Source organism: Lissotriton vulgaris, chromosome 1_1 (assembly GCF_964263255.1).
Source record: "Lissotriton vulgaris chromosome 1_1, aLisVul1.2, whole genome shotgun sequence".
Classification (NCBI taxonomy): Eukaryota; Metazoa; Chordata; class Amphibia; order Caudata; family Salamandridae; genus Lissotriton; species Lissotriton vulgaris.
Genome location: NC_141685.1, coordinates 1,391,712,888 through 1,391,725,793, shown reverse-complemented (window position 1 = coordinate 1,391,725,793; position 12,906 = coordinate 1,391,712,888). Strand labels below are relative to the sequence as shown.

At 43.7% G+C, this 12,906-nt stretch overlaps 1 long non-coding RNA gene across 1 annotated transcript; it reads left to right on the top strand.

Moving 5' to 3' along the window:
* The first annotated feature begins 448 nt into the window (after positions 1–448).
* Positions 449–5,585, top strand: LOC147750561 (uncharacterized). Its single transcript, XR_015310060.1, has 2 exons — positions 449–578; positions 5,469–5,585. It is a non-coding gene; the product is annotated as an uncharacterized LOC147750561 (long non-coding RNA).
* The last annotated feature ends 7,321 nt before the right edge of the window (positions 5,586–12,906 follow it).

Sequence of the window (12,906 nt, the reverse complement as noted above, 5' to 3'; positions counted from 1 at the left end):
AAAGCTTTGGGGTTGAAGGGTTTATCAAAGTGCCTGTCAGTGGGTTTTACAAGATGTTCAACCAATCTTTGGACTCTCTGAAGAGTGCACAAATTGATGGCCACATTTGTCAACTGTAACTATCATTTTATTCAAAAGGGTACTTAGGAAGGTTATCAAAACTATTACAGTGCCAAAGGCAAAGAACATGAACTTCACTTGAAAGTATTATACATTAAGCAGCTGAATGTCACTCACTCACACACACACACTTAAAGCATGTAATGTCTTAAAACGTGGCAGCTACAATGAATGAATGCACAGCAGTACATATTATGACAATGTCTTTCTTCTCTTTCTAGGGAGCCGTGGAGGAGAAAGGGAAAGACGACCTCCGGGACCGGCACCTGGGTCTCCACCGACAGCTCCTCCTCGTCCCAACCACGATTTCACCCACCACCATCATGAGAATGCCACAGGCAGCCTAGAGAATGATTCGGGAGAGCATGGCAGACTTCCACCAAGGAACCACACTGGGGGCAGTGCTGAAGATCACCATGGCGAGAATAACCCGGGAAGACATCACTGAGAGAGATTGTGTGGGTAGACGTCGCATTTTGGGCAAATACCACTCTCAAACCAGTCATAGTGATATTAACCACTACAATAAGACAGTTTTATTTACCAGACATTAATACTACAATAACATAAAACTCGCCTCACTAATAAATCAATTGTTCCCTAACAACCCCACCCCACCCCAAATACAAAGAAACTAGTGTTAATTCCTCGAATTCCCCGTTGTCTCGCCACCCCGCCATACCTCCTTGACCATAACAATTTTTCCTTTCTATGCAGCTTGTCTGTGTCTCGCCAATCTCCAAACCTCCACCTCTCTCACTCATCCTCATGCTGAGCTGGATTCACCTACTCAATAAAAATCCAAACCTCACAGTACCTTGAGTCACATTCTTTCCCTTCTGCTATCCAGGAAGACCGTTACTAGATGTTTTCCTGCCCGTGCCACAAAATCTGCTCCACACAACTGGATATGTAAACTGCAGCATTCTAACCTGCTACTAACCCCACAATTTCAGTGCTAAAACTCTTGCTGCCGACTCCTCAACTCCACCATGTCTGTTACCAAATAACGACAAGTGCACTCTTCCGTTCAAAGTAACGCGCAGTCCTTATGCGGTGTAGCCTTCATGACAAATGTTAATGTGGGTCCTAGCTTCTGTAAAATCCCCTCACCTTCCCGTTCAACTTTCTGCGTATTCCCTCAATAGTGCTTGCCTGCTGCGCCCCTATTCCAAACCCACATCTTCACCAGCTCCTTCCACAACCAATGTGTACCTGCCCACACCCTAAATTGTAATAACACCATATTCATAGCTTCCAGTAGTACTATTACAGACAGCTGTAGAAGGTAATATACACCCAAATGTAATACCAACAAGTCAGGGCAACCTCTACCCACAAAAAATTTGACCAAAGTAGGAAGCATTTGGCCGCAACGCATACCACCCATTCCTCACTACTGTAGAGCATTCCTGCTTCTGTCTAAGCCTAACACTACTCCAAACAGCCTCGTGTCTGCACAGCCTTGTGTCCACATGTTTGACCACCCATTTCTCCACCAAATGACTGACGATCCAGTTCGCAGTCATAGACGCAACTGGCTCCAGAACAAACCCCAAGAAACAGAAAAACACGTAAGGAACCGGAAACATCATAATACGCATTACATCAAGGCACACTTGTATCTAATGTACGTATCGGAGCAAGCTGGCATTCAACACCTACACCGCCTAATTTTTGCCCCAGCCTGTTAACTTCACTGGCCGCCCCCATTCTGAAAGAATGCATGCCTAGATACCTCAACAGCAAACTAAATTTACACAAAGTTGTTCTCAGAATACTCAGATATTGAATGGAAGGCTCGATGTCACCCGCTTAAAATTACAGTGCCCATAAATGCCCAGGACTTAAAACCTCTCTCTCAGTTGCATGAAAACAAACCCATCTCCTTTAACCTAGCTGGACTGTTTTAGATTGCTTCAACGCCAGTGCTTAATCAGTCATTAGAATTAATAAACAGCTGTTGATGTGCTCATCTCTAAATTGGACAAACAGCGCTGACATGTGGCAAAGTGTCATAAGTGCAGATGTCGACAGGTCCCGATGCCAAGCACTGGAAACCACCGACTCAAATTAAGCACTGCCTCAACCATATTACCAGTCCCAGCACAAACTCCTCCACTTCTTGGTTCTGTAGGCCCAACCTTCATTTAGAACTAACCAACTCAGAAATCACAAAGCCCAAAAAAAGAACCAAAACACAAATAACTGAAATACACCTACTTCACAAGCAGTACTACAAAATTCCAACAGCGCCTCAGCAAGTTGCCTCAACAATTATTTTGTGATTGGATGCCTGTAATAGGTTGAAAGTCCTTCTCCCAGAAGCAACCCATGGGCCACTGCCTACTCTTAATAAATGAAACAATAGCTTTTAATTTGTATTTTTCAAATGCATCCCATTTTCCTTGAACGAAAACTGGCTGCATTACAAAAATACCATAGGTTTATTTAAAAAGCAATGACAGACATGGTGGTCTGCTGACCTCAGCTTGCCACCATCTCTGTGAATGCAGGCCATTGTCAATGTGTCGCAAATTGTGACCTGTCTCATGAATAGTGATGAGGCATGGCATTTGTGACCCCATTGGGAATGGCTAAAAGTGTCTGAGACACATTAGTGCTTTTTTTCTCTAATTGCGACTCACAAAAGGAAATGGTCATACATCTGGCCCCAAATCATTCTTCTTTGCAACAATTCCGCTTACAGTGCTGAGACCGCTGAGAGCTCCCACAGCATCGGAAAACTATGCCTGGCCGTTTTCATTAATATTATTTGCTCCTGTGGTCCCACAATGCTCCAGGTTTCTTTCCTACAACTACGTCTACCCCTCCTTCGTGAGTCACCTAAACTCATCTTCTGCTTTTACTACTCCATCAACTAGTAATCCCGAGGTGATGGAGTAGGGTCCTAACCTGGCGGCAACTCAAATACAAAAAAAAAATGATAACTTTGGTTATTATCATTTTTTTTCCATTGCACTGCTCCAAAGTGATGGGGTGACTTTCCGCCTTAGCGGAGGAGCCGCCACTGGACATACCTCCCTCCCAGAGTGGGAAGGGGACCGAATCAGCACCAGATTTGTTGGGGGGTGTAGGGGAAGGGCGGTCCCAGTGAAGAAAATACAGCAACCAAAAAATGGGTGTTTGCACAGGAGATACTATTTCCCATGGAGCTCTCTGCAATATATATTGCTGGGCATGTCACATGACCTTTCCATGGAAATGGCTGGTGCAGCATTTCATTCATATTCTTGGGGATGTTTGTGAATTCCAGAAAGTCACACATCTACACTAGAATGTAGGTAAAATCTGCAAGTGCAGATAAAGGACTTTCTTTGTGAATCCGCGCTGAAGTAGGAGGGCATGATATAAGACTGTTATCCCAACAATAGTTCTTGAGACTAAGCCCGTTAGCTGTCAAACTTCAAAGTAAAGCCTAGGAAAGGATGAAAAGGGCGTGCCCTGCTTTGAAAAGGCTATGTAGGGTGTGGTCGTGGGTGTATCCTACCAGATTAGGGGACCAAAGAAAGTCTTAAGGGGTGTAGGAATGAGGTGACTTTTTAACCAAAGTTGAGCAGAAATCGTCAGACCTCTTATGTAAGGGTTTTGCAAGTGTTAAGTGTGTGGGCAGCTTATTCCACAGTATGGGACCTTGCAAATGGAGATTTGTTTACATCTGTAAGGCCTAAATATGAAAAAGTTGTGCACCAGGGGACACTCTCTCATTGGGAATAGCTACTAATCGTTCAACCAAGGCCTTGGAATGGAAGGCACATCAAGGTTGCAAATCCATATGATGGATAAATGCCTTTTAAGTCATCATAGAGACTCACATTTTGCTGTTTTATGCGTTGAGAAAAACTGTCAACTCCCCTCTGAGTGGCATGTAAATCCTACAAAGTATTTTCCAACTTCACATGCCTTACAAGCAATGTTGGCCAAATGACATTAGAAACAAAACATTGAAATGCTTGTTTGAAAATCTGTTAGGGCAGTGGTTCGTAATCTGTGGTCCAGGGACACCTGGGGGTCCACAGCACCTACTCAGGGGGTGCACAATTCTTTAGATAATTGAATAGATTAACATATTAATAAACTGTATATATATAAAGGAGCAAAATGTAAAATTGAAAATTATAAAACATTATGTAAATGTGAAGGAATTTGAAGATGGAGACTAAAAATTAACTTAGTATCCTCGAATTGATTCGTGGGAGTAGTGCAAGTAGAGTAAACAGAATAGAGTATGGACATTTGTGCCTGAATTGAATTTAGAAAAGCTCTAACCTTCCCACAAAATGTCATCATTTATGTACTTGTTTAATGAATGCACATTTCCTTATTTTCTGTGGTTCATATCATTGAAATTGCTTAAGCGGGACCTCAGAATCCAATAATGATTTAGTAGGGGTTCTTGGATTCCAATAATGATTTTGTGGGGAGTCCACGGAAGTCAAAAGGCTAAGAACCACTGCCGTAGGGATAAAGGGCTCTATGTATCATCATGCCAATTTGCCATTTCTAAATAGCGATTTTTAAGGAATCGCTATTTAGAAATCGCAAAATGGTATGTATGTAGGAAATCGCTTCTTTTTAGCGATTCCTTAACATTCCTAAATTGCGATTAGCAAATTGCAAATCGCAATTTTCCCATTCATTTCTATGGGCCAGGAGGCCCATAGGAATGAAGGGGAAAATTGCGATTAGCAATTTACCTAATCGCAATTTAGGAATATTTTCAAGGGTGCAGGGGTGTCACAAGAACACCCTGCTGCACCCCTGAAAATGACATGTGTGGGCATATGGCGCACATACATGCCCTAAGGGCATGTATGAGCGTCATATGCCACCTTTGGATTTTAAATAAATTGCTTTTTCAAAAGAATTCACAACTTACCACCAACTAGAAGTTGGTGGTAATTTGCGATTCCTTATGGGCATTTTTGCATTAATTTTTATTTGATACATTGCATTTAAGGAATCGCTAAATTTGCGATTCCTTAAGTGCAATTGCAAAATAAGGAATGGCAAATTTTGCGATTCCTTATTTTGCTGCAAAAATGTTTCATACATTCCATTTAGCAAATTAGCATTCACAAAGGCCGAAATTCGCAGAATTGTGGCCTTTGCGACTGCTAATTTGCTTGATACATACGGCCCTGAGATGATCCAGCACTCTCTCCCTTCCTCATCCCGTGAGATAAAGATATGCTCCTGCGCTCCAGATATGCGCCTGGTCGTGCATTCTTTTTTTGCCTCAAGCCCAGTTTTGGGTCAGTACAGTCACATGGCCGATACATTAAAAGGGCTAGTAGAGTAACAACCCATTATGCTTGTACTTTCAGAGAAGCCAATGTTCCTCACCTGGAAGGGAGCAGAAGATGGTGAACTCGACTAACCCGAAGAATTCAAATTGATTACAAAAACAGTTACAGAAATATAAATAAACATTGTTGAAACCATTTGCGACATGCTTCTTGTCTTGGGTATTTTTGAAATATTATTACATTGAGTTGAATTATTATTTGTTTAAAAAGTTTGTGTGATTTCATAATTTCTGTTTTACCTTCAAATCTTAATTAATTCACTAACTCAAGTGCTTGAAAGTTGACAGAAGAAAGCATGTTAGCAATGCGTAAATAACATAAACATCTGATCAACCTCAAAGAAGGGGTCACCATAAGTGTGTAGATTATCCCTCCAGTCTGTCCGCCCGTGCCAGAAGACATGGTGGTTGCAGTAAGATGCGCAATACGTTGGAGCAAAGACTAGTTTTTAAACCCCCCATAAGAACTTACGAGCTGAGAGTAACTCCGAGGTCTTCTCTGAGTCAGGTGGGCCTTTGGGCCCAAAGATGGGATAAGATAACCTCTGCTGGAGAAAGATAACATTTTCAAATCAGAAAAGTGTTTGCCTAGAGTTGCAGCGAAAGACAGTGGGGCCTATTCACAAAGGCATTTGAAGTAGGTTAAATAGTGCTCCTCGAATACCTTTTTATACAGCCTTACATGCCTTTGTGAATTTGACTCAAAACATATAGTGGGAATAATGTAGTACTATTTACAAACAATAGACTATACCTTCTCTGCACTTTTAGTAATAGTATTACTTCCCGTACTCAAAAAGGCTTTTGTGCACCAGCCCTTTCTAGGGCTTTCTTCAACTTGTGGTGGTGTTGATAAGATTATTACAGCTCAGGGACCTGTAAATGGTCAGGGAGGGGAACCTTTTAGCTCCCTAGTTTTGAAAGTTGAAAGTAAAATAGTTTCTTAGGGAGAAAAAAAATCTAATTCTTATTAATGTGCAAGTATTTTTATGTGGGTATAAACATTGCATTCTAATTTTCTTCCAGGAGTAGTAGGTTGCTACAAACCTCTGTGGTGGAGATTCACAAAAATAAAAACTCAGTAAAAGCCCTTCTTTCCAGACAGTTGTGCGCCTTCACATGCGCGTCACTACTTATGCCACTCACCTGGGCATTTCACCAGAGCGGGGCAGGTGCCAGCTTTGCTTGGCAGAAGCCTCCGCATCAGTTGCTCCTTATATTTCTGGGGATATTTAGCACACCACAGAATACACACAGGCCAGTCCACTGGCCTTCTGCTGTGCTGCACCCGTTCAAATCATCACAAAGAATAGAGGGCCAGGCATATTCATATACCCTTGCCACTTAGTTCTAAGAGTGTTTAGTGAGGGAAGGCGAGGAGAAACAACAGCAATACAATAGGTGAACAGTGGGTTAACTACATTAAAGGACATCGGACCCAATCGGAGAAGAGCCAAATCTCTTTTACTCCTGTCTGTAATTGTTGCTGGGGATGCTCCCTTACACACAAATATTTATGACAGTTGTACCTGCATGAGATGTGCACTGAATGGTTAATACATACTCTTTTGCGTCACTTGTAACTTCTAAGAAGGTAGCAGACTGCCAGAACAAGCAAAACAATGTGATTTTCAGTAGTGGTGTGTGCTCAGCTTAACATGTTTTATGGTAAAAAAAATATCAATGAACTAACAGTCACTTAAATGTTTAGCCTGTAAACTGCAAGCAATGCATATGGTTTAAATTCCTGTTACTTTTACTTTCTAATGGTTTATGCACTCGGGTAGGGAATACTCTGCATAGACAGCTCTGCTGAGAAGACCGAGAGAAGCAGCATTATAGGAAGTGTACTCTGGGGTTGAAATAGGCTTCAATGCCTATCTTTCGTGCCCAGAAACACCTGTAAATTGTACACGGATCCTTAGTCGCTTCTGTAATATGGATTGCGCGGGCACAGAATTCCTGAACACTGCCATTGGGCGGGGGACACTCACTGGCAGGAGAGCGTGGCCTCAGTAAAACGAGGGAACGTCTAGGCCTCTGGACCTAGGGACAGACGAGTTCCCCGGAGGTGTCCTGATTCCCAGGAGGGGGCGAACAGTTATTGTGACCCAGAGGATATTTTGGGAGAGGGCCTGGCAGGGGCACAACCAGATTCGAACTTCGGGGGTGAGGCCTAACAAGTCAGTCTGAGAATGCAGGCCTAACACTTTGAACAATGGGGCGGAGCTATACTTAAAGCCAAGACAAGGAAATGGAGTTAATAATTGTGCATTTTAAACACACTGGTCAAAGTTTTTAGTTTGGAAAATAAGTTCATTGAGAAAACAGTTATTGTAATACAATCAGTGGTCGAAGTGAGGAAAAAAAAGTAGGGGAACTGTGGGTGGAGAATCAGGGGACGGGAATAACCAAAGATTGGATCAGTGGGTGGAGTCAGGGGTGTGGCTAGAAATAGCAAAACATTCCAATTTTTTGTACGTTTAGCATTTCACTGACCAGTTACAGCTTATAACGTTATTTAATTCAAACAATGGATAAACATGTTTATTTTAGGTTTAATTCAGGAAAAAGCAAACACTCATAGAGAATGCAGGTTTATGTCATGCGTGCAACATATGCAAATCAGTCTTGATCCTGCGCTCAATGGGAGCAGTCCAGCCCTAACTGCCAGGCCAGGTCCTCCCTGGACTGGAAACAAGCATCTTAGCACTGGTTTCGGGCTTTCAGCCCTCATCAGCCGGGATAGTTTGATTCCAGTGGCATGGAGAGCACAAGACCCACGTCTGGGCATACCCATCCCACTGGGGGTGACAAAAGCAAAAAGAACAACTGATGGACAGAATGCAGAACAATGTCATACATTCACCCCAGAACAGAGATCTGGGCCTAAATCCATTGTTTCTTTGCTCACCATGCCATTCCAGTTTGGACCCAGCCATATGCAAATCAGTCTTGATCCTACGCCCAATGGGTACAGTCCAGCCTGAACTGCCAGGCCAGGTCCTCCTTGGCCGGGAAACAAGCATCCTAGGACCGGTTTCGGGCTTTCAGCCCTCATCAGCCAGGATAGCTTGATTCCAGTGGCATGGAGAGCACGGGACCCACGTCTGGACATACCCATCCCACTCGGGATGACAAAAGCAAAAACAAAAAGAAGGACAGAATGCAGAACAATGTCATACATTCACCCCAGTACACATATCTGGACCTAAATCCATTGTTTTTTGCTCACCATGCCATTCCAGTTTGGACCCAGCCATATGCAAATCAGTCTTGATCCTGCACCCAATGGGACCTGTCCAGCCCAAACTGCCAGGTCATATGTATTCAAGGGCACTTTCATTCGAGAAGTGAACACAAAGCAGTACCCACTGAACTATGCACATAAAATATTGCTCTTTGATATGCATGGTACACGTTCTTTGCAGCAGGCATATTACCCCTCTGCTTAAAGCCAAGACAAGGAAATAGAGTTAATAATTGTGCATTTTAAACACACTGGTCAAACATTTTAGTTTGGAAAATAAGTTTATTGAGAAAGCAGTTGTTGTAATACAATCAGTGGTTGAAGTGAGGGGAAAAAAGTAGGGGAACTGTGGGTGGAGAATCAGGGGGCGGGAATAACCGAAGATTGGATCAGTGGGTGGAGTCAGGGGTGTGGCTAGAAATAGCAAAACATTCCAATTTTTTGTACGTTTAGCATTTCACTGACCAGTTACAGCTTATAACGTTATTTAACTCAAACAATGGATAAACATGTTTATTTTAGGTTTAATTCAGGAAAAAGCCAACACTCATAGAGAATGCAGGTTTATGTCAAGCGTGCAACATATGCAAATCAGTCTTGATCCTGCGCTCAATGGGAGCAGTCCAGCCCAAACTGCCAGGCCAGGTCCTCCCTGGACTGGAAACAAGCATCTTAGCACTGGTTTCGGGCTTTCAGCCCTCATAAGCCGGGATAGTTTGATTCCAGTGGCATGGAGAGCACGAGACCCACGTCTGGGCATACCCATCCCACTGGGGGTGACAAAAGCAAAAAGAACAACTGATGGACAGAATGCAGAACAATGTCATACATTCACCCCAGAACAGAGATCTGGGCCTAAATCCATTGTTTCTTTGCTCACCATGCCATTCCAGTTTGGACCCAGCCATATGCAAATCAGTCTTGATCCTACGCCCAATGGGTACAGTCCAGCCTGAACTGCCAGGCCAGGTCCTCCCTGGCCGGGAAACAAGCATCCTAGGACCGGTTTCGGGCGTTCAGCCCTCATCAGCCAGGATAGCTTGATTCCAGTGGCATGGAGAGCACGGGACCCACGTCTGGACATACCCATCCCACTCGGGATGACAAAAGCAAAAACAAAAAGAAGGACAGAATGCAGAACAATGTCATACATTCACCCCAGTACACATATCTGGACCTAAATCCATTGTTTTTTGCTCACCATGCCATTCCAGTTTGGACCCAGCCATATGCAAATCAGTCTTGATCCTGCACCCAATGGGACCTGTCCAGCCCAAACTGCCAGGTCATATGTATTCAAGGGCACTTTCATTCGAGAAGTGAACACAAAGCAGTACCCACTGAACTATGCACATAAAATATTGCTCTTTGATATGCATGGTACACGTTCTTTGCAGCAGGCATATTACCCCTCTGCTTAAAGCCAAGACAAGGAAATAGAGTTAATAATTGTGCATTTTAAACACACTGGTCAAACTTTTTAGTTTGGAAAATAAGTTGATTGAGAAAGCAGTTATTGTAATACAATCAGTGGTTGAAGTGAGGGGAAAAAGTAGGGGAACTGTGGGTGGAGAATCAGGGGGCGGGAATAACCGAAGATTGGATCAGTGGGTGGAGTCAGGGGTGTGGCTAGAAATAGCAAAACATTCCAATTTTTTGTACGTTTAGCATTTCACTGACCAGTTACAGCTTATAACGTTATTTAATTCAAACAATGGATAAACATGTTTATTTTAGGTTTAATTCAGGAAAAAGCAAACACTCATAGAGAATGCAGGCTTATGTCATGCGTGCAACATATGCAAATCAGTCTTGATCCTGCGCTCAATGGGAGCAGTCCAGCCCTAACTGCCAGGCCAGGTCCTCCCTGGACTGGAAACAAGCATCTTAGCACTGGTTTCAGGCTTTCAGCCCTCATCAGCCGGGATAGTTTGATTCCAGTGGCATGGAGAGCACAAGACCCACGTCTGGGCATACCCATCCCACTGGGGGTGACAAAAGCAAAAAGAACAACTGATGGACAGAATGCAGAACAATGTCATACATTCACCCCAGAACAGAGATCTGGGCCTAAATCCATTGTTTCTTTGCTCACCATGCCATTCCAGTTTGGACCCAGCCATATGCAAATCAGTCTTGATCCTACGCCCAATGGGTACAGTCCAGCCTGAACTGCCAGGCCAGGTCCTCCTTGGCCGGGAAACAAGCATCCTAGGACCGGTTTCGGGCTTTCAGCCCTCATCAGCCAGGATAGCTTGATTCCAGTGGCATGGAGAGCACGGGACCCACGTCTGGACATACCCATCCCACTCGGGATGACAAAAGCAAAAACAAAAAGAAGGACAGAATGCAGAACAATGTCATACATTCACCCCAGTACACATATCTGGACCTAAATCCATTGTTTTTTGCTCACCATGCCATTCCAGTTTGGACCCAGCCATATGCAAATCAGTCTTGATCCTGCACCCAATGGGACCTGTCCAGCCCAAACTGCCAGGTCATATGTATTCAAGGGCACTTTCATTCGAGAAGTGAACACAAAGCAGTACCCACTGAACTATGCACATAAAATATTGCTCTTTGATATGCATGGTACACGTTCTTTGCAGCAGGCATATTACCCCTCTGCTTAAAGCCAAGACAAGGAAATAGAGTTAATAATTGTGCATTTTAAACACACTGGTCAAACATTTTAGTTTGGAAAATAAGTTTATTGAGAAAGCAGTTGTTGTAATACAATCAGTGGTTGAAGTGAGGGGAAAAAAGTAGGGGAACTGTGGGTGGAGAATCAGGGGGCGGGAATAACCGAAGATTGGATCAGTGGGTGGAGTCAGGGGTGTGGCTAGAAATAGCAAAACATTCCAATTTTTTGTACGTTTAGCATTTCACTGACCAGTTACAGCTTATAACGTTATTTAACTCAAACAATGGATAAACATGTTTATTTTAGGTTTAATTCAGGAAAAAGCCAACACTCATAGAGAATGCAGGTTTATGTCAAGCGTGCAACATATGCAAATCAGTCTTGATCCTGCGCTCAATGGGAGCAGTCCAGCCCAAACTGCCAGGCCAGGTCCTCCCTGGACTGGAAACAAGCATCTTAGCACTGGTTTCGGGCTTTCAGCCCTCATAAGCCGGGATAGTTTGATTCCAGTGGCATGGAGAGCACGAGACCCACGTCTGGGCATACCCATCCCACTGGGGGTGACAAAAGCAAAAAGAACAACTGATGGACAGAATGCAGAACAATGTCATACATTCACCCCAGAACAGAGATCTGGGCCTAAATCCATTGTTTCTTTGCTCACCATGCCATTCCAGTTTGGACCCAGCCATATGCAAATCAGTCTTGATCCTACGCCCAATGGGTACAGTCCAGCCTGAACTGCCAGGCCAGGTCCTCCCTGGCCGGGAAACAAGCATCCTAGGACCGGTTTCGGGCTTTCAGCCCTCATCAGCCAGGATAGCTTGATTCCAGTGGCATGGAGAGCACGGGACCCACGTCTGGACATACCCATCCCACTCGGGATGACAAAAGCAAAAACAAAAAGAAGGACAGAATGCAGAACAATGTCATACATTCACCCCAGTACACAGATCGGGACCTAAATCCATTGTTTTTTGCTCACCATGCCATTATAGTTTGGACCCAGCCATATGCAAATCAGTCTTGATCCTGCACCCAATGGGACCTGTCCAGCCTAAACTGCCAGGTCATATGTATTCAAGGGCACTTTCATTCGAGAAGTGAACACAAAGCAGTACCCACTGAACTATGCACATAAAATATTGCTCTTTGATATGCATGGTACACGTTCTTTGCAGCAGGCATATTACCCCTCTGCGCTACCTTAGATGAGTAAAACAGCCACTAGACAAAACACACTCCCATCTCTCTTCAGCAGGTACATTGATCACCAAAGTTATCTTGGCACTTGTATTGTTGACCAAAACCTGCTGAATATACAAAGAGCTTTGCTGTGTTTTTAAAACTCCTGCACTTGTACAAAACCGGTCCCCCAAAACTAAACTGGCCCCTACCCTTCCAGTATCCCTGGGAAACGCCTGATGCCTGGAACGGCCAGTCCGGCGTGGTTACCTTTTTCAATGCAATACTGCAGATATGTATACTTATTAGAGATAAACGTCATGGATCACTGTTAGTGTAAGATGCAGATTCTTCCTGAATATCCTTTGAATTGGG